Genomic DNA, 6,471 nt, shown 5'->3' with positions numbered 1-6,471 from the left:
TATGTTTGATTTTACTGAACTAGTGGTTCAAGCTATCAACTGATTTTGGACTATTGTTATTAAAGATGTATGATCGGATGTAGGCAGATATTCAGCAAAAAATTTGAATTTTCTTAAATTTTTTCTAAGATATCTAATAAAAAATTATGGTTAATTTTATAGAATATTTGGTAAGATTATGGTTTGATTACCATTGGTTTTCTTTTATTTATTTATCTGTCTTATGATTGTGTGAATTTTTTTTATTTTTTTTTCTTAAATATTTTTTTGTTGAATGATATTTTTATTACCGAAAACCATTGGTGGTTAATCTTTACATATATTTTTTTTTAAATGAGTTTTTTAAATTTTAATACTTTTTTATAAATGTTTAATAATTTTTTTAATAGTGTTAAAAAAATAATATCTTTTTGAGGACCAGGCTAATGCCATAAATACCCAGTCCATAGAGCGTCTTTGGCGAAGCCTGAAAACATATTATGTTAAATCTGGGAGGTCCCAGTTTATGGAAGATTATATAGCAACATGTATTTATTTAAAGAAGAAATAGAATATAAATCTATTGAATATCATTAAAAATGTTTTAGAAGATATTATTCAAAAAGTTTCTATTATAAATATATAGAATATATATATATATATATATTGTTATTCATTTTTATAAATTTGAAAAATAAATATTTTAGAGAAAGAGTCAAGTAATTGTATTCTCAGATAATGTGTAATTAGAAAAAAAACTTATAAGTAATGATATAAGTGACCATTGAGAAAGAATCATCTGTTAAAAAATATATCATAAAAGTATACAATCTAAGTAAGAAAAACAATGGAAAAGGTAACTAAATTACAAATCTCTTCAGCATCTTTATAATCCATAAAGATTTTTTACCCAATATGCTCTTTCCTTTATTTAAATTTTATCCGGTCCATCTCATTTTTATTTATCTTTTTACAAAAAATAGTTGAATAATTTTCTATAATAAAAATATCATTCAGCAAAATATTTAAAAATAAATAAATAAAATTCAACCAATCATATTCTTACCTAATATTTTTAATAAGATTGGTTCAATTTATATATTAAATTGTCTCTGACTTAAGATTTATAAATGGAATATTATTAATTATTTTTAAGAGATTAAATTTAGTAGTATATTAAAATTTATAGTAATTTTTTAGACAAATATATTTATTGATATAAATGTTGGTTTTATTTTATTAGGGATTGAAAAAAACAAAAAAATAAATATATAAAATGTTTTACAACGAGGAAATTTTTTTAAAAAAACAGAAAAAATTGAAAAAATAAAAAAAAACGGAAAAAATATGAATAAAAAACGGAAAAAATATGAATAAAAAACGAAAAAAATATGAATAAAAAACGAAAAAAATATGAATAAAAAACGAAAAAAATGTGAAAAAAAAACACCAACATCGAAAGAACAATGGAAATATTTTTAGGATCTAGCTAAAGATAAGTGTTGGTTGCAATGACATATACATTGGTAAGAATGATAAATGCTTATGCAGAAAATGATATTTTACTTCTAACATCAACTTCATGAGCAGGCACCGATCTTTTACATCTTGTTGACAAAATTCAATACAACTAATTTATATTCAATGTAAGAATGCTCGATATTATCTAGTATTTGTATTGTTAAATTTATTGTATTTTAAAATTATAAAAATTTGCAATAAAATATATAGCAATAAAATCAAATGTGAAATAATTATCGTTTGTTTTTTTTTCGTTTGTATTTTCCCGACGTTTTTTTCATCCCTATATTGTATATATGATATAAAACCTGAGAACATCTTGATTTTCTACATAGTTCAAGCCGAGAACGATTTGAAGTATTATTATTGAAGTTATATGTTTAGTTTAGAAATTATTAAAACAAGCTCACTACTTTAATCCTAGCTTAGTATAAATTTTTCGGACTAAAAAGTGATGTGGGATAAGTCTAGTTCTAATTACGTGAGGTTTTATCAGTGATCATTACAGCAAGCTAGGAGATTTGACCCGAGGATGATCCTGAATTGATAAGCTTTATTTCTAAAATAAAGTATGAAGAAGATAAGAGCTATTAGGAATGACATATGTGTCATATATATATCTTTTTTTAAAGAAATAAATTTTGAATTTTGACAAATCATCATATTCTTGTCAAAAATTATTTTTTTGGAAATATATTGTTATATATAAAAAATTTATTAATAAATATTTATTTATTTTTAAAAATTAAAAATATAAAAAAGTAAAATTTATATTCATTAATTATTTTTTCCTATTTTTAATTTTAAAAACTATTATTATTATAATTTTTATTTATTTATTGGGATACCATATATATTGAATAAAAAAACAAAATAAAATTATTAATCGCATTTATTTAAAAAAAGAAAAACAAAATTATTTCTGTAGTAAAATTGATTCCAAAAATATAAAACCGAAAACCCCAAAGTCTAAACAGAAATTAGTCTAAAAAGAAACCTTATAAACCGAACCTTTTTTAAAATAATAAGATTATGAGAAATGCTAAATTTTATTATGGACCAAATCTACCATTCGGTAAAATCTAACAGATGCCTAAATCCGTTGCTCAAATTAATTCTTGATACCAAACTCATGGACCTCTTTAATGGTTAACTTAGTACGATAGAGTAGCCAGGAGGGTGGGGGTTAATAGGAAATCCCCTTCAAAAATTTGCCGGTCTCATAAATATCATCTTAAGCTAATAAAAATTTCCTCTCCAACACCCTCACCCACTCTTCCCCCAAAATGTCAAAAATATATCACTATAAACGATAATTTGAAAGAAAGGTAATCAAAATTAATTTTTTAAAAGAATAACTATAATTTATAATTTTTTATATAAAAAGTGATAAACAAAATTATCACCAAAAATCTAACATGGCCAAAGACCTGCAATAGGTGAGCTTAAAGATCTCCAATAAAATATACGACAAGAAAAGAGAAAACCAATCTAATAGCGCTTTAACCTCCCCCCCCCCTTCTTTTTATTAACAACAATATCTTGGCTATGCCTATGCTTAGGAGTCAATATTTTATTAGACACCACCACCACCCCCTCCCTCCACATTCAATAAAATCTATATAAACTACGCCAACTTAGGCTAAGGCTTCAATGGGGAAAGTCATATTTAATTAATTTTTTTATTTTGAACATATAACAATAAAATAATTTGGCGAATTTTTTTCCAATAAAATAAAATTAAATTTCCTAATGATTAAGAAAAGAAAGCTGAGCTCCATCTATCATTTTTGTTTTTTAAATTTAATTTCTTTAATATTTTCAAGAAAACATGTTTTTTTAAAAATTTGCATGGTTCGGGACAGCTCTCACCTTGTATATTTTTTCGCAGCATTTTAAAAAAAATTTTGTGTGTTGTATTAAGTTATTAAATTGTTCTCCTTTTTTTATATTTAGGTATTTGATAACTTCGCATATATTAAAGTTGAAAATTTATGTATGCGGCGTCAGTTTAGATGACTACCTCACACTTATATATAAGGTTATGGGGAAAAATCGACATTTCTTATACAGAAGAAAATAAGTATGGTGAAGTGGTAAATCAGACCACGATGTAAAGAGTAATTAGTTTAGAAAATGAATTTTAAACATCATTTTTTTTTATGAAGTCTCAGATTATTTTTCAAGCAACATACACTTGATAATTTTTATAATTAAAATAATGGTCAGCATTGAATTAATTCTATACCGTAAAAATTATCTAGACCTTCACATAATTTATATTTTAAAAAAATATATCATAAATTATTAATATAAAGATAATAACATTTCAGCCGCGAGCGGGCGCTTTCTCTTTTATTAATTTATTTTATTTATTATTTTTAAAACATAATATTTTTGATAGGTCTATTCTATCTTTTTATAAATTAAATAGTAGTTTTTAAAATTGCTTAATTTTATGGCAATTAGTATTATGATAAGGGATACTTCCAACAAATATCTCATTTTAGTAAATTATAAAAAAAAAAATTGGTGTTGCAGATTTTCCTTCAACATTAAATAAAAATACCGATCTTATAGATTAATCAGAAGGACCTCAAGATTAAGTTTAGTAATTTTCATTCATATTCATATTCACAACTCTTAATTCTAATTCAATAGGACACATAAGCCTTAAATTTTAAGGTTCTATAAAATTAATGGTACAAAAACTAAAAATCTTTATATCCCACTCAGTTATGGCTTCACTCTCTTGTATTATATATTGCATTTGTTGTTAATTTCATATTTGTTAATTGTTAGATGATTTTGAGGAATATTATACTCCCTGAAACGCCTATTTTCTTTCTTCTTATTAAAATTAAATTAAATTATTGTTTTGAAATTAAAAAGGTACAAAATAGTTGAAAAAAATCTTTGAATATTTACATTGAATTTCATTTCTTAAATAAAATTTCTAATAATTAATATTTAAAAAGATTTTTGGTCTATCAAAAAGCTATATTATATAAAATTTAACCTTCTAGTATATTTAATTTTAAAACCCCCGCTGATTTGAAAAGACTTTAGAGTGCTCCTGCCAAAAAATTATTTTTTATAATAGTATTTTAGAATATTATTAATATTTATCATGAAATAAACACAAAAAATATTTTATAAACTAAATTGTAGTCGTTTAATGTAATTGTACATTTTTAATTCAAAAACTAATACTTTTCTAAAATAGTTGGTTAGTAATAGGTGAACGTCATTGTATCCGTTTAACTAGCATTTTACTAGCTGTAATCCTGCTTCTACATAAGGATTGCATATGAAGGGTTTAATTATATAAATGATGGCAGTTTACAAGCCGGAACACATATATTTATGATATGGAAACATGCCAATTCAGATGCACACAAAGTTGATGTACAAGACTATGAAAACAAATAAATAAAATACTGCCAGAGATTGCATTAAAAATGGTTGATCACACTGGTAAACAAAGCAAGATAATATTTGATCAGAGACCTGCAGGCCCGGCCCGATGTTAATTTTTTTAAATATACCCGGGTCGGGCCATATATTTTAAAACCAAATATTTTCAAACGCCATTATTAGCTATAAAAATTAAAAATAAATATTATATATTTTAAAAAAATCCCGGGCCTAAAGTTTTTGAAACTTAAATGGAAACATAAATATGGGAAACATATAATGTTACTTGATCCAATAATCTCCTTGATTAAACATTTTTTGAATGTTGAGCAGATGGGTTAAAAATATTTTTAAACAATGTGCAGACAGACCAGCGAGTGAATTCAAAATATTTTTCTGAAAAATAAGCTGAGTTAGGGTAACATAAAACTTAATTTATAAAATAAAATATATACATTTTATCAGTTCAAATATTTTGATTGCCATTTTGAACTAACTGGATGAGATGGACGAAAAACAGAATCAAGTGTCATAAGATAAATTGTGCTCTGCACTAAAATATAAGGGCAAAAATAGCAGAAATTTGATAAAATATAAATAAAATTTCTTATAAACAGCTGTTAACATTTTATATAAATTTATCATTTTCGAGTGTTTTGCTGGATTTTCTGATTTAAACCAGTGTTGTGATGATTTAATGAAACATATTGATGATTAAATTTAAACCCATTCATATAAAATGATAATATTTGCCAAAATAATTAAAATATAGACAAAGCATTATTGAAATTTCTTTTATTATTTCTTTTGTTGTACATTTGTAAAGATTATAATTATATATGCATGTGTTTAAATTAAATCGTCAATATGTTTCATTAAACATCATAACACTGTATATCGTGGGGCATTGAATGTACATATATTTAGTACTGTTTTGTTCCGACGGGATAGAAAGTTATTTAGAAGGACGTAATAACCTAAAAGCGGGACTTTTGATTGATGTACTACTGAGCATCATTTTAAATTTTGAAATATTTACTTTACAAATTTGAAATGATAAATTCGAGAATATATATTTTTGTCATAACAGCCATAATTTTCTTCGATCATCAAAAAATATATGATCGCCCTAGATGTGCCCTCTACCTACCCCACTTAGCCAAACGTTGAGGGATGTGAGCTTGAGCTCTCCACCATCCCTGATGACTAAAATACAAAATAATTCGATAAAATGTATACAAACTGTTTATCTATAATGACCAAGAGGGTGTAAACCTTCAAATTTAATTTTTGACCCGAGCTCGCCCCGGTTTTCAAATTTTTGGACCCGAGCCGGGAGGGCTTTGGCTGAATTGCAAGATTTTTTAAGGAGATACTCCTGTGATCCCCCCCCCCCAATTTTATGATAAAATTTATTAGTACTTCCGTAGTGGGCATGCCTTAGAGACCACTCTGGTAATCGCCGTGTCCATTTTTATAGGAATCACTCATTTATATTCGGGAATGATTTCTTGCCAGCACTCCGGAGCCCAAATCGGACAAGTTTCACTGTAT

Source organism: Gordionus sp. m RMFG-2023, chromosome 1 (genome assembly GCF_954871325.1).
Source record: "Gordionus sp. m RMFG-2023 chromosome 1, tfGorSpeb1-WG-v2, whole genome shotgun sequence".
Taxonomy (NCBI): Eukaryota; Metazoa; Nematomorpha; class Gordioida; order Chordodea; family Parachordodidae; genus Gordionus; species Gordionus sp. m RMFG-2023.
Note: the sequence above shows the minus strand (reverse complement) of the source record.